The 25,352-nt window shown below is 35.0% G+C and overlaps 1 long non-coding RNA gene across 3 annotated transcripts in view; it reads right to left on the reverse strand.

Moving 5' to 3' along the window:
* Positions 1 to 24,655, reverse strand: part of LOC117026014 (uncharacterized) — a 44,842-nt gene extending 20,187 nt beyond the window's left edge. For 2 of the 3 annotated variants that reach the window (XR_004423674.1, XR_004423676.1), the window contains exons 1-4: positions 24,626 to 24,655; positions 22,955 to 23,013; positions 6,796 to 7,129; positions 3,430 to 3,502 (exon numbers count right to left, since the gene is read on the reverse strand). This is a non-coding gene — a long non-coding RNA (uncharacterized LOC117026014). Of the gene's footprint in view, positions 1 to 3,429; positions 3,503 to 6,795; positions 7,130 to 18,476; positions 18,591 to 22,954; positions 23,014 to 24,625 lie in introns of all 3 variants that reach the window. The other variant, XR_004423675.1, reaches the window with a different exon arrangement.
* Positions 24,656 to 25,352: the final 697 nt, after the last annotated feature.

Consider the following 25,352-nt stretch of genomic DNA (forward strand, 5'->3'; position numbering starts at 1 on the left):
AGATAAGAAAATCTTTAAATTACGATAAGAAGTGTAAATTCTCTGAGGTATACAACAATATGAGAACACTCTTTTTGCCTGGATAAAAAGTCCATTCTATGCTTTTTTCCACCAGTCAATTTTGTATGCACTTACATATTATGTAAAGCACTGTTTTGGCAAACATTATAGAAAAATAAATTGAATAATATACATTATATGGCTGCAGTAAAGATTTCATGGATACTTTGGAAAAATTACCCCCCTCTTTTTAATTTTTTGTTTCCATTAGCTTCCGGATTCTTTTCTAAATCTAATTAATTAGCAATAAAATTTTCCTTGTTAAATTTGGAGAACTTGTTTTTGGAGAAAACTGCACAAAGAAAGATAGCAAAAGAAACATGTACATGTGTTTATAACTTTACTGTATTACCGCTAAACATTCCAATAATGAGTTTTAAGTGGTAATTGTGAATCCCTTAATGTACTTTAGGTATTGGCTATGCTATAGAAGCGATAAAATTTGAAGTTCCTGACTAAATAGACCACATCCATGGAATTTTAATTAAAAGATGAATTGCATTTATTATGTTAGTCACGAAGGGTTCATAGACCAGACCTGGAAGAAAACAATAGTCTTTGGTCAACAAATACAGTTTTTAAAATACAAACTGTGACCTGAAGTCATATACTATACTTGCTAAGGCCATTGATATCGTAAGTGCTACAAATGAGCAAATAGTACGAAAATTAGTTGGTTGTCTTGAAGCTTGTTTGAAAAATGTGAAATGTCTCTGCCCAATTTTTAAAAACGCAGGATATTTCCAAGGGCTATGATAAAGGATGGGGACATTTGTATATCATAGGTACCTTGCTGGCGGTAGTTTGACCATTGCCACACACAGTCTTATCTTCCAATTAAAGAACACAGCTATGTTCCTTACTCCTTTCGGTCATTTGTCAGTAACGAGCATTTGGACAAGTCATCACATAACCTTGGCTCAGGATGCTGTATACGTGACACCAGGCGACAGGATCCTAAGCCCAAGTTAAGAGTCTGGACAGCAGTGACCTAGATTCATGAAGCTATTCCTGCAATAGCCATAGAATCTCAGCAGCAAGAAAATCCTGATTTCAATGACAACGACTATAACTACATTCGGCCTCACCTCTGGAGACTTTTAACTGCTTTTAACTTTCTGAAGCATAGACCAGCTTCAGAGTGAACCCAGCCTAGTTTCTCATGAATAGAAATGCACTTGAGTTTGCACATAATGAAAAACGGAAAAGTGCAAGTGGAGACAAATGTTACCACAAAGGGAGTGTGTTCTGAGAGAAGGTCTTTGAAAGCCTTCAACACCAAAGCAGTTCAACATACTTGTGATGAACTCAGTCTGAAACTGGACCACTGGAAGACAGGAGAACTTAGAAATTGTCCAGAGTAAGCGAGCTGTTTCTGGAATACTAAAAAATATGTTTTCATGGTGTAATGCAAATCTTTTCTCTGCTTCACTCATGGCCATATTTCACAAAACAGTCAAACATCTTCTATTTGGAAGACAGAACTCATGCTTGCCTCACAAGCCCACCATGCTGCATGGAAATACTATTGTTCACAAAGGTGGATGCTTTGAGTCTTCCCATATGGGAAGATGTCTAATCCTGAGGCCTAACAAGATGGTACTAGAGAGGAGGAAAAGAGAGGGAATCACGAATCTCTTAATCTCCACTATAGTAAGACTTTTAAATTCACTAAACCACACTTTTTTTTTCTTTTTTTTTTTTTTTTTTTTAAGGATAGGGAACATGCCCTCTCTCTTCATGAAACCCAGCAGTTTCTGCCTCAAAAAATAAAAAGACACTCATAATGTTTATTGGAGTAAATTCCATGGATGATTTCTGTGTTTATATTTTAGTATGTTCTTTTATTACAAAGTTAAGTTTTGGAAAATTATTAACTAAAGCCCAAACCAAGTAAAACGTTAATCTCCTCAAACTCGTAAAACTACCAAAGAAAAAATATTTTAACATTTGTAAATTTTGAGCACATTCCAATTCTGAATTTCATAAATTAGGAAACAAATTAATTAAATCTGCTCAGTGTCATTCATAAAAATTAGGAAAATAATTCTGTTACTTTTTATTCTGATAAAACTATAATATTTTTGCGGAAATAAATTAGGTGTTAGAAATATTTTTAAACTTAAGTGTTAGAAACATTCTTATCTGTCTATATTATCTATTTGAAATATATTTAACAATTCTGTACTATAACAATAGCCAAGCATTTAAAGTAGAAAATTTAAATAACATCTCTACAGGAAATTTCCCAAAGAAAGAAAACCTCTTAGTGCATTGTGGGCAGGTAGAAATTATATACATAGCATAGAAAGCAGTTTATGTTACTGTCACTATAAATCATAACATCCATTTCCAAGAAAAGGAAAATTTGCTGATAGCACACGATTTCAACCTGCATATATAAACACCAATTTAATTTAATTCTGAATTAGACCGGTTACATTTACAGATCATTAGCACCACCTTGTGGTTATGAATAAATATTTCTCATCAAGGTGCTTCCATAACTCAGAAAATAGGGTTTAAAGTAGCTTGCTTTGAACAGATTACTTTAAACCAAATTCAGATAAAATATTCATTTCTATGTAAATATGGGGTGTAACATGCGAGCAAAGATACATATCCATATATACGGATATAGATATATATAGACTGTGTGTATGTGTGTATATATAGAGAGAGAGAGGTGCCAAAAAAATGTATACAAGTGGACACTTTGGTCAACGTTGCTCAAGCAGTAGCTTGCTGTAATCAGAAGGGTCTGGACGCTGGTGGTAACTACTTTGAGCACCTCTTATAATTGCAGAAGTCAAACGTGACTTGTATTCATCTTTCGTTATTGGTATATATTGAGTATTACAATTTTAATACAGTTTTCGTTTCTTAAAATGTATACCATATACTTTTTTTGGCACCCTATGTTCTATATATAGATCTTGTACTACATATAGTACAAGATACACAGATAGGCAAATGAATCTTAAAAGACTGTGCAGGTCATATAAATATCCATAAAATTTCTGGTGGTCTTGAGAACATCTACTAAGAATACCTCCTCTCTCTTCTACTACCTGCAAAATTACAGAGGCTTTCAGTCACCAACAGCTATGACCTAAGAGTGGTTCTCAATCCTGACTGTATATTAGAATTACTGGAGGATAATAATAAAATAATAATAATAGTAATAATAATACCCTCTTTGGACATCCCACAGAACATTCAATCAGAATACTTGGTCCAGGAATCTATAGTTTTATGAGACTCAAATACAGCCAATGTTTTAAATCTCTGATTTAAAAGGTATGCATTAAGGATTGGTTAGCTGGAAGAGAATATATAAAAGGGAGAGAAAAGATGAGTCCACATTACCTGGAAGTCTCAGAATGGTAAAATGTTGAGTCATATAATTCAACATTACCTGTTCTGCACAGGGGCTATTAACCTGCAATTACAAAAACAAAGACAGCTGTTTCCTCTTCTAGAGACTTTGAGACTACTTCATAAATGCACCAGATTCATTCATAAAAATGTATTATTGTGCCAAATAAATAGAAATCACATAGAAATAGATGTGGATGAACTACATTTTCTTGGGAAAATCACTATCTGATTTTCACAAATTCTGCTATGCCATCAGGCCCTAGGCATATAGACAGGTGTTTATTTTTTAAATTCTTACGTAATTAGTGTGTAGTTGGAAACATTTAAAATGATCAGCATTTATACCTTGGATGTTTAAGGTGTTTTGTGAAACTTTGAGCCATGTGTGAATGTCAACCTTTTTTAATGAAGAGGCTGGTTTTACAGCCAGTAGACACCTAAAAACACTCTGCAGTTCATATTAATAAGACCGAATGTAATTGAATGTCAGCAGATATGGTGATTTATGAAGTACTTCGTACCCTGTGTATAATGAAAACTCTTGGCATTGAATCCTAATATTTGATGAAACATGATAGTGGCTTTATTTCCAATAGCTGACTTGACCTAGAACCTTCTGTCATTTTTATAGTGAACTGCTTTACTCTTTCTACCTGTGACTCAAGTTTTCATCTTTAATTATGGAAAAAAGGTACAATTTGAATTTTGCCTTTTTTCCTTTGTTCAGCTATTTGACATATTTTTAAGGCAATGAAATGAATATTCTAGCAACTATATCAGACTTGTATATATGACTGACTGTATTATAAATACCTTGAAAGCAGACACCTGGGAAAATGGACATTTACCCTACTGATACTGCCTTTGCCAAAAATATTTTTTGGAACTTGTCTTTGGGTACTGCTTTCTATGCCGGTAGCACAATTTTTAAACATCGATTTCTATGTCAAAACTGCTTTGGGTGGTGGATTTAAATTTTATTTAAAAGGCATTTGAAGTCAAGACTAATAGTTAATTGGATTAGGCTGGGTAATGAGCAACTTAGAATAAAACAAAACAAAATAAGGTGTGTGGATGTCGTGCGGGGCGGCCTGCGGGGTCTCTGCTCCCGCTCCCCACATAAGAACGCAGGATATGGTGAGGCCAGAAAGGAACACCCACAGAGCCATAGGTAGGGGAGTCATACCACTATAGTCTCACTGGAAGCTGGATTCACATGACGTGCGACCTGCTGTCCGCTTTTCTGCCAACCAAGCAACTCTCCTGGACTCCCTTCCACTCGACTCCCCAATGTAGCTGCAGCAGTTATATTAGTGGCCAATGGCTCAATGATTACAGCTGACAGCCAATTAGCCACAGCTGACGGCCATCTACTACCCGAGGCAGCACCTTTCCACGTGAGGCCAAGAGCCTGGAAACGGCTCTCTGGGGCTCTGTCCTCACAGTGAAGCTCTAATTTAGTAAACATCATAGAGGCGGGATGGCAGATGTAAAGCAATCTTTGATGATTTACATTCGCATATTTATTTTTAAAAAGTTGTAAAAGAAAAAATGGACCATGGAGCAACAACAAAAACTGGGAGAACGCAATTGTAATTTAAGAAAGCAAGCTCATAGTTTATTATAATCCATTAAAAATATATTTTAATATTATAGTAAAACAATGGGATGCTTTGACCAAGCATACTTCATAAATAGCTTGATAATGAAATATTTCATAAGAGAAAAGTGAGAGAACAAGAAGTTAAAAAATATTTGATAAGATCTCTAATATTTTCCCATAGTTTTAAAATGTAAAATTCAAACTTTAAAGAAAAATTTTCTAAGGAGTTTTGATGTTTCAATTCACTTACATTTTTATTCACTTAATGTCAATAAAAAGAAGGCTCCCCAAACTTTAATCTCAAACATTAATGTGCATATACCTACCTGGGGAGATTGTTAAAATGCCATTCCTGGTTCAAGAGGTGCTGATGTTGCTGTATCTTGATTCATGCCTCAGTAGCCAGAGTGTAGACTTGAACTTGTTATAGATATTCTCACATAAGATTTTCTCCTCCTCTTTTCAGCTCTTTCAAATATTTTTCCAAATCACTGGACATGTATAAATGATGTATGTCATGCAGGGCGGCCTGCGGGGTCTCAGCTCCCGCTCCCCACATAAGAACTCAGGACATGGTGAGGCCAAACAGAAACACCCACGGAGCCGTAGATGGGGGAGTCATACCATTATATTCTCACTGGCGGCATCCGCCTCTCTGCAATCCGCTCTTGCTAGCTCAGCCACCATCTTCTTGCTAGCCCCCATTTTCTTCTAGCGTAGCCACAGCAGTTATATTAGTGGCCAATGGCTCACTGGTTACAGCTGACGGCCAACTAGCCACCGCTGGTGGCCATCCAATCACAATTGATGGCCATTTACTACCTGAGCCAGCACCTTTCTACGTGAGGCTGAGAGCCTGGAAACTGCACTCTGGGGCTCTGTCCCCACAATGTATAAATGATAATCAGGAAAATCAGTCAATTCTGAGGATTTCTGAAAATCCAAGGCAGATTTGTGTATATTTTTATTGGATGTGTCTGTGAATTGCTTTATTTCATATCTCCAGTAATCTGAATCTAATTAGTGATTCTCTTTGTAGTAATAAAACAACAGTGACAAGTGAACATGTCAAAAACAATTAAACATTTCCATCTGCACTTCTAGTATGACACAAAGTGCCCTGGTCTCGGAATTCAATTCCTGGGATCTTATTTTGGCCCTAGCACTAATTAGCTTATGATCTTGAACAGGTCAACTAAATTCTGACTTCTGGTATCCAATTCTGGAACAAACCTTTGATGCTAGACAGAAGATTTTAAGACTCGAAAGAGTCAGCTCGGAATCAAATAGCATTTTGACCTTAAACCCAGCTTCTAAATACTAATTTCTTGGCTTAAGAAGCTAAGAACCTTGGAACTCTTAAGACTAGACCTCTTTGTCCCCACTCCTGGGAGAGGATTCTTGTATCTCCCTTGCTGTTCATGCTTTTGCTGTGATTCTTATTCAGAACTGTAGGTGCTCTCAGATTGAAATGCAGACTTATCCCCTCCAACACTTTCTTAATACTTAAGACTTTCTTCTAAATCCCCATGCCCATAACCACCGTCCTCATTTTGACTCCTAGGCTGCCTAGAGTTTTAGCTAAGGCTTCTTGCCGAAATCTTCTTGATTTGTGATTGCTTCATCAGCCTGGGCTTTATCTGCTGCCAAGCCACTCCTCATTCATTACACAGCCACTCTTACACAGGTGTGTAGGGACCCACTCAGGAACCAGTCTGTGATAGCAACACAGGTGTTGAAATAACACTCACCTGGAATATCAGGGGCTAGTTATGGGATGGAGGTCTGAGGGTGACAAACTGAAGACACTACTGCAGCAAGGCAAACAGGTCAGGTGAAAGAAAAAAGGGAGGAGGATGAATATGTTGCATCACTTCAGTAGAATCCTTTCTTTGTAATTGTCATGCAAACTAGCAGGTTAAGAAAATAAATATTTTAGACAACTGCTAGCTGATATCAGTCATGAAATCACAGGACAGTGAAGTTTATTTTCCCAGTTCATTTAACTTCTGCTTCGTGGTTAAGTGCCAATATTTATAATCATTATCTCTTCTAGGAAGCATCACTTGAATAAGCGGGAATACACTGAAAGCAAGAACAGAAACAAATTTCAGCACTGACCACTGGAAATTTATTTGTGTTAATCTACTTGCTCCAATTACTTATTTTCCTTGATCTCTATTTCATATTGTGCCTGTATTTTACAAAAGCAAAAGCTCAAATACAACACATGTAACAGATAGGAATGTGTATAACAAGCCAATATTAAAACATCAGGACTGCCTCACATCAGTACCTCTTATTTCAGCAAACTCCCCTTTTTCAATACTTACTCTCCTTTCTGATGACTTGATTATTTTTGAAATGTGTGCATGACCTTTTTGATTATTTGTTTGTATATTTGTAACAAAAAATTCTTAGAACTATACACTTTTCTCTGCATAAAAATATGGGTCCCTGGGAACACAACATTACAATTTCCAAGTGTGAACTAGAATTTGCATTAACTAATCAAATCAGCCGGTGCTGCCTTTCCAGAGGCCACTAGAGAACCAGTGTTGTACATTCATTTTAATTGAGCCCCTCTGCCTAAAATACTAGGGAGGCAAATGGTTTTGTTTGATGAGAACAGTGTTAAAAAAAACAAAAACTGAAGACTGAATTTAAATCCTTTTAAACAGGGTATGTCAACATCTCATCCCAAATCTCCTACCTACCCAGCAGCTCCAGAAGGTGCTCACATGCCTGGCCCCGGGCACTTGCTACCCTTGACCCAAGTTATCGCAGGAAAATATAATTACTAGTAGCATAGGTATTAAAAAAAATAAGGTAGACCCCTTACTGTGTCATTTTATAATTAGTTTTAACTAAGCTTTCTTTTCTTTCTACTCTGGAAATATCCAAAAATTGAACAGTCAATAGCTATTGTTATTTAAATCTAAAAATAATGATCATCTTTCAGTTTAAATGTTTTGTTTTCAAGGATGGATAGACTGAACTACATTGACACAACGGTTTTAAAATAAAGGCAACTTATTTTTAAAAATCAGTTTGTCATAGCTGAAAATAAATGAAATCACTCTTGAATACTGGGCAGTATTTTAAGTATGTGAAAGAAATAATTTTACAAATTCAATAAATATTTATCAAATATACACTATTATTCAATAAAGGGTACTTCAGATAAAAATAGGGTAGGAACAGATTCACATTAAAAATACATAATATTTCTAATCTCCCTTTGGTTAATGGGAGCTTATATATAAATATATATTATGTATCTAGGTGTGTAAATATGTATATACATAGATATAGATTGATAGATATTTCACTTTTAAATATGTATTGATCTTCACCTAAAATATTTCTCTAATTATAAATACTTTACGGTATGTTGAAACATATCTTCACATTCTACGCAGTATGTGATTTTAAACCATGTTTCAAAGTAGAAATATACCAAAAAAAATCATAGTAAACAGTAAGTTAAACGAAGTTTTAGTTTTGAACATTTACTTATTTTAAAGCCTTGGTATTTTTAAAAGTTAGGTATTGACATTAAGTTACATAAAAATGGAGCCAACAACTAAACAATATTCTTTTTCTTTTTTTCATTTTTTATATATACTTATTTTTAAATCAAAAACAAAGATCACAGCCACTATCATTGTTCTGATATAATAATAAGTCTTCACATATGTCCCTGGTTTCAAAATACATAGTACGGGAAATCACTTTTTTCTTTTGGTACCTTCATGAGTACTTGGTGTTTACAGTTGTTATTTTTTTCATTTATTAACCAATGTACATTAGAACCAAACTGCCTCTCTTTTGTACTAGCTGGATAGTTCATTATACTTTGGGGATAAAAATGACCCATTGCATTTTGTCTCATTGCAGAATATTCTGGAACAATCGCTATTTTTATAATGTGAGTTATGTCTAATTGTTCTTGTGTCAATGGGGTACATGACATCTTGGTTTTAGAAAAATTGAACTTTCCAGTTTGGTAACCATAGAAAAGATTAGAATTCAATTATCTCAAGAGAAGTAATTATTTGTATATTTTGCAGCTCTTGGACATTGAATGTGAATGATCAGATAACGCAAATCCTTTTATATTGTGACACTAACTTTTGAACTCTGGAGATGGCTTTGGCACCCTGCCCCCCAAGCTTCAGTGCAAAGTGTGTTAGACGTTTATCTGTTCAGATCCTAGGTTGAGCAACAAAACTGCTTTTGTTCAAAAGAATAACTAACAGATGAGTAATGTAGTCACTTACCCAAAGCCAAATTCCATTGTCAATAAGAGGAGATTTGGATTATATAGTTTCATCTAACAATTATGTTGGAATTTAGATTTTCCAACAAAAGTCAGAAAGCAACTCTTCTTTCAACTGTATTGTACTATTCTTTCTCAAGAATACAACAGCAATTCATGAAGTAGCTTCATCTGCTCAGTTTTTTTTGAGAACTGGCTCTTGCATTTGTGTTACATTTGTAAACTTAACCCCTGAAACAAATTGGTGTTTTCCCTGTTTATTGTCAATAGAATGGTTTTTTTTCAGTAGAGTTTTTGAAGGCTATTGGTACTTCTCTCTCTCTCTCTCTTTTTTCTTTTGTTTTGTTTTGCTTTGCTTTCTTTTTATCTTGCTTTGCTTTCTTTTTAAACAGCTTTTAAAGGCTCAATTAGCGAAGGAGTCAAAGTGGAACTAGGAAGCCAATCTTTAACAATGTTTTCCACACTTAAAATTTCTGTAACCATTACTGTGTTATATAAATAATTTTGCCTTTACGGAAGGACACAGAGTTAGGATACATCCTCTTTCAAAGTGCAGAAATTAAGCTAAGTTCATTGAGGTTTGCTGCTGGGGTACTATGAATAAATATTCAACATTGCATCTTGACATCATGAAAGTTCCTAGAGCTTTAGAAAGGTTACTACAAACTTCTGTGTAGCACCCTGGATGAGTCCCTCCCAGTTCAGCTGATTTGGCACTTCTAAAAATGGAAATAAACTTTAAAATAAAACACATACAAATATGCCCGTCCTTCTTTCATGGAGACATCTACAACGCTGCCCACGGAAAAGGATCAAGCAGGTACAGACACATTTTTCATACACATATTTATATAATTCTCAACTTTAAGTGTTCTAGTGCACTAACAGTATCCCAGTCATAAAATTATTTGTTTTTTCGTTTTTTTTTTTAATTTTTAACAGATTTCTTCACCTTATTTTATACACCTTGTCACCTGCCTTTCCCATCACATTTTTTCTTTGCCCAGCAACTGTACTTTCAAACACATTTTGATTTTCACATGAGTATGTTACTTTTGGTGTCATCGTTCTATAAGGTACCTTTCTTGTGAACTCCAGCATCCATGCTATGCTCTGTCTTCTCTCCAGGATATGTTTACTAGCTACCAGTCTTGGTCTCTGATAATGAGCCTGAGGCGTAAACTGCCTTTCACTTTACTTACAGCTTGTTTCTTTAGAATCCACATTCTATTTATTATTATTATTATTTCTCAATTTTGAAGCTTTTCTCATATCTTAGAGTCAGTCCTAAGATTATTTCTAGTTTATAACGATAAAAGAACTCTTAATTGTTTATTTACATCATACCAAGTAATCAGCAGTTGTTTAAAACATGGCAGTTTAGCACATACAATAAAAATGAGAAAATAACCTTGTCTTAAATCTATAAACTTTTCTAAGACCAGCACAACAGAATAGTCACCAATAAAATTTATGTTTAGGGTCATAAATGGTGGATCAATGTATGAGTAAGAACATATGCCTTTCGTTGTTTTTTTTTTTTTTTTCCCTATAACCTTGCACTGTTAATCTAATACTTTTTCAGTGTTCTCTGAACCCTCAGGTAATGACTATAGCTAAAGACAGCATATTAGGTCATCCGACTATCTGATTCATTGTTTTATGTTCTACGTGTTTATATTTTCAGGTTTTTCACTATGATGGCAGAAAATCTAGACCCAGAGGAGGCTGGTACATAAAGTTTCCCTAACATTCATTACCTTTTTCTAAGGAATCTAACCAATATTTTTTGTGTGGTCTCTCCTAAATGCACTGAAATCCAAAGTAATTAATTGAAGTAAAGCTCTGTATTGTGCATGTGTTCTGAGTAATTAACTGAAGTGAAACACATGTATTGCTAATCTTGCATGCTGTGATTAAGCTAGAAATAAAGACATCTATCAAACTAGATCACTTCTTCATCAAGGAGGAGCAGAAATATCTTCACAGCTGTTTGGCTCATTTTAATCGTATCAGAGCCTGTCATATCATGGGTTTAAGTGAGGCACTATTTCCTCCCTTTCAAAGGTGAATATTAAAATATAAGTATACAAATCAGCATGTGAAAGAAATTATAATGCATTTAAAAGTCTCTTCACTAGTAAAATTAAAGAAACAAAAGGCATTTGCGTACTTATTGAACTATTTTTTCACTTAGATGTATAAACACAGAACTAGAAGGACCATCTGGACACAGGACTCTACTATCAAATGTATCCAAATGATTTCCTCTGGCCTAACTCCTTTACTTTAAAAAACAAAACTAAAACAAAAACCATAATGATGCTACTCCCCCACTGTGAAAAAGAAACCTAATTGATGGACACTTGTTACATTTTCCTCAAGTTAACATTTCTCTCTCTAATAAGAATATAGGTTCTAAAACCATTTGCTTATTCCAAAAAGAAAAGACCCATTTATTCTACCACTTTTATGGTTAGTTACTCAGAATTGCCTCTGGTAATATAAACTTAGAGTTCAGGTCACTCAGTAGGAGTGGGGAATAGTGGAGTAAGACCAGAAGTTGTCTCAGAATAATGAATGATTTGACACAAAGCGATTTCTTGAAAGCCAAAGTTACCATTTCAGGAAATTCACTCTCTTGTGGTTCAGTGAGCCATGAGGGAGGTGAACTGCACAGAATGAAAATAAGTCAAGATTGGACTTTTCATGGATATGGAGCCCTTTCTATGGGTATCTCAAAATGCTGCAAGAGGCACTCTTTCTAGTATCACCCATTGTGTGATAAATCTACTTAGTTTCATCTTAAAGACTAAGTAACAAATTGTAAACTTAATAAATTGGAGACAAATATATATCCATATTCACAATAATATGCACCAGCAAAAAATTCCTTCCTAATTACTTACAAATACGTTAGCAATTATCTGTGCAAAAGAAAATTTTAATTTTAATAAACTTTGTTTTTTCTTCATTCTGTTGTATATTTAAGGATTCATATGTTATCTATCTTTCTGATGGCTCTTTTAGTAGAACACAAAAGAAACATGACTTTAGGCTCTCAGACTTCAGGAATCTGTAAATCATAGTGATTTAGCTGCAGATGTAGAGATAGAAACATGCTATTAGTGGGGGGAAAGGCTGAACTATACACTTTACTTAAGTTGGACCAGCAAATATTTATACCACTAAAAAAAGATACCAAAGTATTAGTAGTGATACTGAAAATGAGATTAATATATTGGCCAGAATTTAAATATTTGTAAGAATATCTCTGTGATTCAAAACTTTAATTATAATTGCTATGTCAAATGGCAGCATCAACAATAAATATATTGAAAAAACCTATGGTAAGGTAGGGAAAAACAAAAATAGGAAACTGGAATATTTTATAACAACTAAAATTATTGTTGTAAAAACGCATTTATTAACATAGAAATATGTATATGTTATGTTAAATTAAAAAACAAATTGTAAAACAGTTTTTATAGTCTATCATATAATACATGACAAATAATATATTGTTTAATATTAATAGATAACATTAATATAGATATATTATCTATTGGCCTATAAACCACATATTCTAGAAGAATATACAGTAACATTTTAACAATAGTCATATAAAATGGTGAGAATGTATTCATGACTTTTAATCATCTCCTCATCTCTAATTTTTCTACAATAAACATGTATTACTTGTGTAGAAAAATATTTTAATTTAATTCAAGAGACTTTGGGTTCATCCTAGCAATTAATTAACCACGTGATTCAATTTCCCCACCTTTCCGATGAAATACTTCCCAATGAAATATCCATGAAAACACAACAAACAATATAATTTCGTAACAGCACAGAAAATTAAGACGCTCCAGCGCTAACTCAGTATTTCTTGAAGGAATTCCTCCTAGGTACAGTGTGAATGAAATAAATATTAAAAAGATGAGGCCCAGCCAAGTCATGTGGAAACCTCTCCCCTCACTCACTCCTCCTCGCCTCCAAGTACCCCGGTCACCAGACATGTGAGGCCTTAGACCCATGATTACTACCGTGTTTCCCCAAAAATAAGACCTAGCAGGACCATCAGCTCTAACGTGTCTTTTGGAGCAAAAATTAATATAAGACCCAGTCTTATTTTACTATAATATAAGACCGGGTCTTTATAATACGATACGATACGATACGATACGATACGATACGATACGATACGATATGATACAATACAATACAATATAATGTAAGACCGGTCTTATATTAATTTTTGCTCCAAAAGATGCATTAGAGCTGATGGTCCAGTGAGGTTTTATTTTGGGGGAAACACGGTATATCCTTCACGAATTCCTGCCTATGATCATCAGAAATGTCTCCTATCCTTATATCAGGTCTTCCCTCTTTATAAGATCTGGAAGGCTGAGCTCCCAGGAAGCCACAGGGCCACGGAGACAGGAGGAACAACAGTCTAAGAAGGCAAGAAAGAGAAAACACTTAGAGCATAAGAACCAAGGATTTCAAGAATGAATTGCAAGAAGAAAAGCCCAGACCAGTGAGCACTGTCCCTCCTTCTTGGGGACAGAGGCCAGTGTGGAGTCAGAGACTGTTTTCCCTTCGGAGGGAAAGGAGCTCAGAGCTTTCCTCTCCTGCCCAGAAGCTTTCCTTATTCTTAAAGCAAAGCAATGACATGGAAATAATTGTATCTACTTCAGAGGGAGACCAACAAAGAACAAAAAGATAAATATTTGGCCCAAAGTCACGTTAAAGTGATAATGAAATTCTGAACCCCCATAATCAACCTTAGTGATCCAAATAATGAAGTCAGTGCTCATTAAGTACAAATGCCAAAGATAAAATCAAATGGCAGCATTAATGACCGATAAATTGAAAAACTTATATTTTTATGTAGTTTTGTTTTCAAACTAATGTTTCTTAACTGGTGTTTCTGGTTCTCTTGAGCCAGTGAAAGTGAAAAAATTAGTACACTACTGTTAGTGTTTTTTCTTACCTCAATAGTTTTTACAAGGTTTATGATTTGTAATGTGATTTATTAGTAGGGCAAGAACTATATAAACAAATAAAGCCAATAGCCTTCGAAATACCTCACACCATGATCTGCCATTGTTTTAGTAGTCATTTGATGGTGGACTAATTTGTCTCTACCATTAGTTTTTGAACTACTTGAGAAAAGGAATGAGACCTGTAACTACGCAGACAGACTTAATACCATGTTTTGCATACAATGCAAATTTTAAAGTATTTTTTAATAGAAGATTAATTAGTCATGGGTGGTTTAGAGATAATGGTTGCTGGAGCCTTTTTATTTATACGACTTTTGAATTTCTCCTGAAATTCCTCCCATAAGTGGTAATTCTACCTAAGTTCCATTTGGTGGAAAAATCAATGCTCTCAACCAAGGAACATCATTTTAATTCATACCAAGTAGGTATTTAAGTGTTGCTAAGTTCACTGCCAGCTCAGGACGAACATAGATAAGGGAATATAGATTTGAATCACTTTCCACTAACTACTGCAGAGCTTTTTTTATTTTAAACGGGATAATCTTTTGCTGATCATCTAATATGCAAACATCACAATGTGCAATTTATGCAATTATGTCATTATTAAGTACAGCGTCTTGTATCTTCTACAGATTACTAAATATGCCTCCTTATATAGCAATCAGGAGCCTGTAAAGAAGATGAAATACTTTTTCCATAAGACAGGTAGAAAACCCAATTCATCTAGGTTTTACATCAACTGGCCTTTGATTTGATGCTTGATATTAATTGTTTTTAAGTGTGTGAATGTTATGTTATTTAGTGTGCCTAAACCACAAATGGCTCCTGGCAAGACCTCATACCATTAACATTGAGATTAGCAAAGGAAAATTTAAAAACACTCATGGGGATTGTTTGTACTGTTTTTGGTTGGGTATGTTTTTGCTCTGTGGGATAGGAGACAGTTTAAAACAGCACTGCATGAAAAAAGAAGCGACTGACCGCAGGTTGCAAGTATGCCTCAGTGAAGCAGAGGTTTCTACAGCTCCTCTCAGCAAAGGGAGGTTTCTAACGGTCCCCTGCTGACTTCAAATGTGTTCACAGCCTGCACCCAGCAGCCACAGTGGAAACTTACCGGTGTGATAATAATCACTTAGAGTGAGACTGTGGTGCAGACCCTTTTCCCCCAACCAGAAATCCCCTGAGTAAAAGCTTAATCCCCTGGGGAGTCACAGAAATACAAAGGCATGAAAACAGGTGTAGGTTTCCCTGACACTTAGAAAAATTGGGTAAGAACAGCTTTTCACTCTTGATATCCCCAGACTCAAAAAAAAAAAAAAAAAATTAGCACAAGCACATTGTTATCTGAGCTTTAGACATCTAACTTAGAAGTGCCTTAAAACTTTTGTTGACAACATTTTTTATATGTAAAAAGGAATAAGTTTTGTTAAAAGAAAAATAAACATCTAGTTGGGGGGGAGTGGATATTGATTATATGTGTAAATAAAATCCCGGAATAATACACACAGATATGTTTGTTCATTGTTATTGCCTCTGGAAAGTGAGGTTCAGGGCAGAGTAGGACCAGTTCCTTCTATTTTTTCAATTTCTGCATTGCTTGTCTTTGTTAGAATCACCATATAGTACTTTGATAATTATTTTTAAAGCCCCCTCTTTTTTTAACAATTACTTTGAACGATTTCCTCTAAAGAAGGTGAACTCTGTTTTCCAAAAACTCTGCCCTAACTTTTTGTAAAAGGTGGGGTTTAAGTAAATACACATAATCACACGTGCTCAAGGTGCCGCATCCTATGGCTCATTATATTTAGAAAGGTGATTTTTAATTAGACTCAACATCTATATGTCACTTTCCAGATTATAAAGTGTTTTGCTCATTCATGTCTATATTTTACAAAACAACAGCCCTCTGAAGTGGATATTACGCTAATTTTAAGGAGCAGTATAATCAAAGCAAATTGGAAAATGTCAAAGTCCAAGGAAACACTACCTACAATAAACATATTTTTGCTACATTACACTGAGCTATCATGGAATGCTGTCTGACTCTAACAGAGAACCGTAAATGCTGGTGTTTCAGCAGTAGCAATGATTCACTCACTGCGGAAAATTCTGCGAAGAATAAAATGGAAGACAAGAGAACATGAAAGCAGCTCTCGTTGGCATTCAGATGAACTCGGGGCTGCGCCCTCATAAATCGAGATGTTCTATTCATTCTTCACACATCCGAATTTTTCACTCTAACCAAAAACACATAAGATTGGAAAACAAAATTTCTGGGAAGTTAATAGGATTTCTCTACAGATGTGGCTGCCAATGCTGGAGCAAAGCTAACCTCCCCTCAGAATAAAAACGTCTGTAAAAGCCCCCATTCCAGCTTCACTAAGGACACATTTCAGCCTCAGTGGTAGATCGTTTTAAATTTATAGATCCCAGGGAAGGCCAAACTGAATCAAAATTTCTGGGGGTGAAGTCCTAGCATGCATGTATATATAATACATGTTCTATTTAAATCTCCACAGGTGACTATCATGACTTTATTATAAAATATTTGTAGAGAAATCTAAGACCATAAAAAGAAAGCAAAACTATCCAGTGGAGAAGTAATTTTAAAACTATATACTCCATGTTTCTAATTCCAAAACTGAGAGTTAAGGTTATTTACTGCAATTAAAAAATCGAATGCAACAAATCAATTGAATGTGTGTCCTTAGAGTATGTTATTCGAAATCATGTCTTCCCTAACATGAGATCACCAAAGTGAAGTGGGTATTTGCCAGTTTCTTTTGTCACTATGGAACCCTTTTTAATTTTGTAGAAGTTAAATATCAGAAAGTTTTTATATGAACACTCAAAAATGTTATCAAAAAACTAAATTCCAATTAAATGAACACGGTTTGCTGTTCATGAGCATATAGCTGGAACCTCTTTTCTTTCACCAAAACACTTTTTTACCTGAAGCATATGTGACCTAACAATATAAACCTTGCATATGCATATTGCTTCTTTCAAGAGAACTCAGAGTTTATGAATGCTCCAAAATTCCTGTAAGCGGGGGAACAGGAGTTAATTCTCCCTGTATATGTGTGTATATAAGAAATTGAGGCACACACATATTAATAAGTTAACAGGAGTCTGTAGCTAGGCCAGGAATAGAATCCAGGTTACATATTTTTAGACAAGTGCCTCTTTGATTTTCACACACAATATGATACTTACCCATATGCTTTGAAAGGACACAGTTTTCAGCCAGGAGAGTAGCAGGAAAAAAAGAACACAACCTTAGAACTGAGTAGAAATCTGCATAGCTTAGGCATATGTGTGTTTCAAGTCTTCTCTTGTAAGCATGTCACATGAATTTTTCTATTTAATGGTCACAGTAACCCTACAGGATGGGTATGATGCCCAAAACAAACTGAGTCTCCATGATTTGCCAATGAAAACTCAAGTTCCCTGCTCACACTCCTGGAGGTAATGAAGAGTTCTTCTCATGGCACACAACCCAGTGCTCAATAAAGATCAGCCAGTGCTATTCCAGAAAGGCGAACTCTGTTTGAGACCTCGTTGAAGACCCCACACTATTGTGCCAATTACCTTCTCTGTTACCTATAACATAGGTAGTCAATCACAGAATCGTCTCTGGTCAATCACATTTCCTCAAACAGTATATTAATAGTTAACGTGATGTACGAAATATTGTCTGCACATTTTTATTTAGACCGCCATTGATTTGGGGTGTCAACAAACATAATCCTTATCAAACACGATTACCCAGGCTCTGTTCTAAGTATATTCATTTATTTAATTCTCAGAATAATGCCACGGGGAAAAGATGCCATTGTTACAGATAACTTCACCATTTAATAAATAACAGATAATAACTGGGGAGGCCAGAACTCAGATCCAGACATTCTGGCCATAGAGCGCACCCTCGGAGGCATTTCACTCTAGTGCTTCTCACTAGGCTGTGTATTTGATAATTTCATTCCCATCGCTCTGCTTCACAGATGGCATCTATAAACTTGCTTTATGATTCCCCACTCCCAGCATTTTAAAGCCTTGACTTCTTTTGCCATGTGGATAGGCACCATCTATACTGAGTCATGGAAGAAAATAAAGGAAGATCTTGATTTCTTATTACCTGACAAGACCTTTGCTTTGGGATTATAGCAGTCCAGAGTTCCACACCTGATCACACCATTTGCTGCTATATGCTCTTTATGTCAAGTCAGCACATTACCGATGTCCTTTGAGTCTTAAAAATTGAAAAACAGTGACCATAAAATTTGATACTGCTCATTAAATTAAATGTAAAATAAAAATCTTGCATAAATAAAATTTAGTGTTCACTCTTTTAACGTGAAGGGTAATATATAAAGAATAGTGTATTTTAAAACAATAAAAGAATTTCAACGTTAAAAATCAGGCCCCTGGTTGGGCTGTATGCAATGTTATGATAGTACAGATTCTTCATGAAAGAGTTTTCCATGTCTGTACATTAATCCAACTTTCCAGCCACTTATATTATATTAGGTAAAACACGATTTGTTGCAAGGCTTCCAATGTTATCTACAATTAGTTTATAACAGACAGGGAGACTATTTGTGAGTAAGGATGGCAGCGAAGTGCTCCTTCCCATAACGTGGGCACACACACATAAAGAGAACAAGTGAAGCTTTCTTTCAGTATATTCTTTTTGTAACCACTTGAGCTTAGCCTCATTTTCCCACATATGTTCCAGGCATACATATGTGTCTCAGTCCTGGGATGGCAAGGCAGAACGCATAGTGGCCTAAGTAGCCTCATCAATTTACTCCTCAGCACTCTATGTATATTGTGATTTCCAGTCTGTTCCATATGTGCCAAGAGTGGGAAGCATTGGCTAAGATATTATTCAGTATTCTAGTTAAATGTGTAAGTATATTAATCACCTAAACAAATCTACACACACGTACAATGAACAACCTATACAATTTGTAATTATATTTCCCAAAGGTATGTGTGTTCTGATTCTACTTATTGAATTCTAACTTTGTTTGCCGGATCTAGAAATAAATAGCACTTTCCATTATATCTCTTTTGAAATGTTCGTTTTCAAGTAGTCATTCTTAGTATTTTACGAAAGGGAGCTGTCCACATGGAGTTGGGTGGAAATGGTCCTTCAACACAGTTTGAGAAGGACTGCTCTAGGTTACATGTCGCTGATTAATAGGAAACTGGCCCTCTCTTTTCCTCTCCTCATAGAATCTGCCCAGGCTTATTCATATTCAAAGGGTCAGCTTGATTTCATTTTCTCAACACTCAAGCCAGAGTTTCTACCTGCCCACGCGAGGCTGCAGGAATCACAGTTACATCTTGATGGCAACTGCACCAGAACTTGGAGCCGCAGTACTGCTAGGATCACCGAGGCCTGGTGTTTTGCGTAAAATCTCGCCAGGAGAAGTCACACTTGCATTTGCTTCCATGTGGCTAGTGCAAGAGCGTCTTCTCCCCGCCTGCTGAAACCTCATCTGGGCCACCCATGATCAATACTGTTTCTGCCCATTGGATATTCCAAAACCTCGACTGTCAAAACCCTTTTCTCATTGTTACCCTCAGTCTGGGTTGCCGGTGTTTAGGCTGGTTGGTTTGCCTTATGTAGCCTGCTCCACGTTAAAAGGGACAACATGTGGCCAGGGTTCCTTATGGATTCCACTGCTTCATGGATTCAGAATCATCATTCTAATTCACCCATTTGCCTTGGTATTGGGGTCAGACCAGCTGTCCCATTTCTTCTTACCCTATGCTGACTTTATCTTAGGGAGCAATTGCCTTAAATGCTACAAGACCTAAGTCAAGTCTACCTCAGCTCATCCCAACAAATTTCAACAACTTTGAGTAAAAAGTGGAGGGATTCCGAGTCTTGATTCCTTTTCTACAAAATAGCAACTGGGCTTGATCACCTCCTTCACCTGCAAGCCTCGAGAATTGCTTACTCATAGCCTGTTTTCAAAGACTATATATCTTCTGTACTAATTCTGCTTACCTGGAAACTTTCTTACATATTTTAAAATTTTTGTTAGCGTTAACATTTTTCATATATCACAGTCCATTTTAGACTGTAGCACCTCTGATATTATCCTGACAGTCAGTATCACCATAATATTTAAGTGTGTGGCCTTTCTTCCTCTGTTTTGTCGATTTCAAATCTGATTCTGTCAGTAATTTCCTGGGAAGTTACACTGGTTCTTTTCAATACTTTGTGGTTTTCTTTGTTTTGTTTTGTTTTTATGTCTCCAATATGCAAATGCACAAGTTGCTAGTACCAATTTCCCTAATAGCTTTCTTTACGTTTTACTGAATGAAGCTACCAGTGAGACAAGAGAAAAATTTATCAAATGCTCTGCTTTTAAGAAATTAGATTTTGAACTGAATGTATACTTGAAGTCTAACTTTGTCATTTGCACAAGGTGAACTTAATCCATTCATTTTCATTGGTAAGGTCCTCTCTGGTACACTTCTACAGTGATAACAATAGTTATTACGTATTGAACACTTTCTTTATGCCAGGAAATATTTGTTTAATCTCATTTAATCCTCACAGCAATCCTATGAGGTAGATATTATCATTATCCACATTCTACAGGTGAGGAATTTGAAGCACAGAGAAATTAGATCAATTGTCCGTAGTCCCCCAGCTATAAGTGACATATTCAGATTAGGAGCTCAGGCAGTGCAACTTCTAAGTTCAGCCTGGTAACCACTACAAATACTGCCTAATTTTGTTTCTAACTTTCTTTTAGCTTCACACTAATATTCTCCATAATTCTATAGATTTTCATGAAAGACTATATCTGTTTAGCATATAGCTCTTCTCTATCTTTGTTAATAACATTTCTGTTTCTTTTGAACCAAGGATAATCATATTCTTTCATAGTATATTGCAATAGTGAATTCCCTCTTTCCTAGCCTCTCAGGTCATCTTCACTTCCTTACGTTACAACTTCAGTTTCATTTTATTAATCATGTTTTTCAACTACTCTGACCCCCATACAATGCACAGGGAAAAAAAACAAAAAACAAAAAAACAAAAACAGATAGCCTGGCCAGATTAATCTAATGTACCTCTCTCCAAAGTGTATTAGATTTGGACATATACAGAGAGGATCACAGTCCTATATTGCTTTACTTATCTTAGACAATTTTTAAAAAGTGAGAATGTCGAAAAAAGTTTATTTGTAAGGTTAAAGTTGAAAAAGATTTTGGAATTCATCTAATTTAACATTTCATATTACCTTTGGAAAAAAATGATGCTTGCAAATGTTAAATGACCTGCCTATAATTAAACATCTAGTTCCCTAAATTGTTTTTTTCCAAAGCAAGGCTTTCAGCAAATGATTAATAGTTAAAATGATATTTAGCTTTAAATTTATTTATATTAACTATCATCTCCAACGTCCCCCAAATTTAATAGGTAATAAATTTAAAATATTCCCTTTTATCATTTCGTATGTTGAGTTTCTAAAAGTATTGTTTCTAAAAGTATTGTTTCAATTATATCCATAGAAGTAGATCCAGAATGGATAAAAGATCAAATACTGTGACATTAAAAACTTCTACTTTAATTAGGCAACATATATTCTGAAAAATACATGTGAAAGAAGTGTACACAAAAATTCTATAGATTTTCTGATGAAAACTTCTAAAAATGTCAAATATAGGCAAAAGAAGAATAAAAATAGAACAATGGTTGTAAAAGCTATCTCGACAGGGAAATAGCTATTCAATGGAAAATCATTCAGCCACCTATTTCTCTGTTTTTCTTTTCCCTCGTTGGAAATATAACAGATTTCTTCTCTCGTTTTAGTAACATTTGATAAAACTACACGCTAGTTACCTGTGGTCGTTTAATTCGTTGTTTTGACATAAGTGTTATATACTGACAAACTTTATAAAAAATATTCTGGTTTTAAATATAAACATTTACTTAAAAAGGAAACAAAGCATGATAAAGAAACATTTTCGAAATCTACAATTTCATGATAAAAATCTGCATGATTAGGTCAAGCTGGAAATCCAAGAAGTCTGAGAAAATTAAAAATTGTGGAAAAACGCTGACATTTCAAAATTATCTAACTACAAGTAGATATAGTTCTAATTATTACTGACTTCATATCGTTTTATGCATCTGATCTTCATATTAAAAACAAAACTCAAAGGTAATGTGGAAACTCAATTTCATTGCATACTATATGCTTCATTTACGGGAATAAAAGTTTGTAAACAGGGGCTTGAAGGATAATTTGACAATGATATAATGGAAAAGTGATGGCAACATAAAGCAGTTCATTTGTTTTCAGCATTTTTCCCCTGATGTTTTTGTTTGTTTGTTTGTTTGTTTTTCTGATGGTAGCCAACAACTCTAGCACATGTCTCCTCCTTGTAATATGGTGGGATTCACCTTTATTCTCCTGTTGCATGAGGAACTTATCCTCATTAAGGAAGAGATTGACAACTAAATCAAAGTACACCACCTGCTTTTAAGTCTCATGGCTTCTGACTTGGAAAGGAATATGTTTCAGCATGAAAATAGTGTTTTTTAATAAAAATTATTTTTAAATAATAAATTAAGATACTTACTGTTATGGTCCTTACAAGCAACCTGGCTTCACAGACATCCTCCGAAAAGCTGCATCCCTCTGAAAGAAACATTGGGTTAAGAATCAGAAGTGTTTGATTTCTCGGCCTAATATGCAGCAAAAAAACAAACAAACCAAAAAACAAACAAACAAAAAACTGCTAATAAATTGAAGCAAGTCCCATACCTCTCTGTTCTAAAAACTTCCTTATCTATAAAACTAAAACAATGCTAATGGTTGTCCAGTCTTCATTTATCATTCATTTTAATTTTATTTAAGTATTCATACCTCAGTTTCATGTCAAAATAAATTTGAGGCAGCTTCCAAAACAAATTGAAAAAGAAAAAGTAAGTAGGAAAATTAGAACAAGAAGAAAAATATAAAGAGTAAAGTCAGGGGAAATGTTCGTTGACAGTTTGAACGGTATTATAGTTGGGTGTAACTTTTCCACCTCCCATTTTAGTGTGAATTGATGTATTTGTCTTTGCTATCAGTGACAAACTTTCCACAGTGGGAAAGAGTAGAGAAAACATAAAAACCCCTAAATTCCTAAGGGATATGGGATAGGTAAACATTCTTTAATTATTTTCCAGTTTTGCTCACTGGTCTATAATCTGAAAAAAAAAAAAAAACAGCAATTTTCTAAAACTTAATATGAGCCAGGATTGTAAGCCTCTGCCTATGTATCCACCTCATCATATAATTTTTAAAATAAAAATCTCATGATTCTAGACGTCAAAAGATATTTTCATTGATGCTGATGTAGGAAACAATACAATACAATACTTGCTTCTTTGACACTATTAAATGGTCAGCACCATTAAACCAGAAATCCTGTTTTACAGAAAAAGATATAGAATCTTCGCGTGTAACTAACCCTCAAATGCTTTCTTACATTTTTTTGCTCTCAATTTGTTTTTCTTCCTCAGCCCCAAACTATGGAAGGAGTTTTCAGTGACTTACAGATACATTTCCTTGCAATCCAAAATGAGTCTTAATAATATTAGTGTTAGCAACTGGTTCCATAGCAACTGTTACAGGATCTTTTACATGGACACACACTTCTAGAGAAATTCTGTTTGTAACTCATAACAGTACAAAAGAACTTACCCTAAAATTATCTTTTGCACCTGGTAGGAGTGTGTAGGAGTACTTCAAATATTTTGAGGATGTTCTTAGAAGCTTTCCCTAGGTCAATTAAATTGTATTGTTTTGCTACCAAGCCTGTGCCACTTTAAAGCAAAACTCAGAGACTGAAAGTTATCCTAACCTAATCTAAGTGATTTAAATGTCCATGGTTTTCAAAAGATGAAAAATTAATAATAGTAACACACAGAGAAAACAGAACAATTTTGCAACTATATTTTGTAATTTCCTTTCTCACATAAATATAAGAAAAATTATTCCTCTGAAAAAGTCCTACTGATTTAATATGGAAGACATCCCCACTACAGGTACTGTACTAAAAAACCACAGTCATCCTTACAGTTCATAGAAAGAATATCAAATTCTATTTTAGTGAAGTTTTCATAACAGCTTTTGGTTAATAATGTTGAAGAATCATGATATATTTAAGAGATATTAATTCTAGTAATAGTCATTTATCTTTGATGTCAGAGAGAGACAAAGGCTTGGGAAATAGGAGATTTACAATGACATATTATAGACTCACTTGGTAGATGTTAGCTTCTTTAGTCTTCCTCTGAAAGGACAAATAATGAAGCTTTATCAACTTCCTTTTATTAAGGCTAAAAATATATCCTATAATAGGATCATAAACATTTAATGAAACTCACAGCTGTACTGAATTTTAAAATTAGGAGAGGACGGACAAGTAGTTCATAGAAAAGTAAATCAGCCTAACTCATACATTATGAGTTGACAACCCAGCTGTTTTAATTTAATATATCTCTGTGTCTGACCTCTCTCCTGAAGTCCAGATATATATTTCCAACTTCCTAAATGACTATGGATGTACAAAATGAGCTGATTTTCTTCCCAAGCACATCTAGGTATCTGAGACATGTCAGTGGAGAAAACCCGAATTCAAGAAGGTAGAATAAGATGACTGATCTTCCCTTCAGTCTTCCAGTGTTTTCAGGGAAGAAGATTAAAATTCTTATTATCTCTGTCTTAAGTTGGGTTCCGCAGAAACAGACTCTGAAATGAGGATTCATGTGAATATAATTAATAGGAAGTTTTCCCAGGAAAAACTAGTAGAAGAGTAGGGAAATAGGACTAGTAATGTAAGGAGAACAAGCAGGGGTGTGTTATCAAGCAGGTTTATGGAGAGTCGCTCTGGCCTGGTCCCACAAAGGATGTCTGAAGATGGTGTAGGTTATGCTCCCTAACCAGATCGTCCTGATCAAGGTAAGGTAGCTGGTGTGTGTGTGTGTGTG

This window comes from Rhinolophus ferrumequinum, chromosome 8 (genome assembly GCF_004115265.2).
Source record: "Rhinolophus ferrumequinum isolate MPI-CBG mRhiFer1 chromosome 8, mRhiFer1_v1.p, whole genome shotgun sequence".
Taxonomy (NCBI): Eukaryota; Metazoa; Chordata; class Mammalia; order Chiroptera; family Rhinolophidae; genus Rhinolophus; species Rhinolophus ferrumequinum.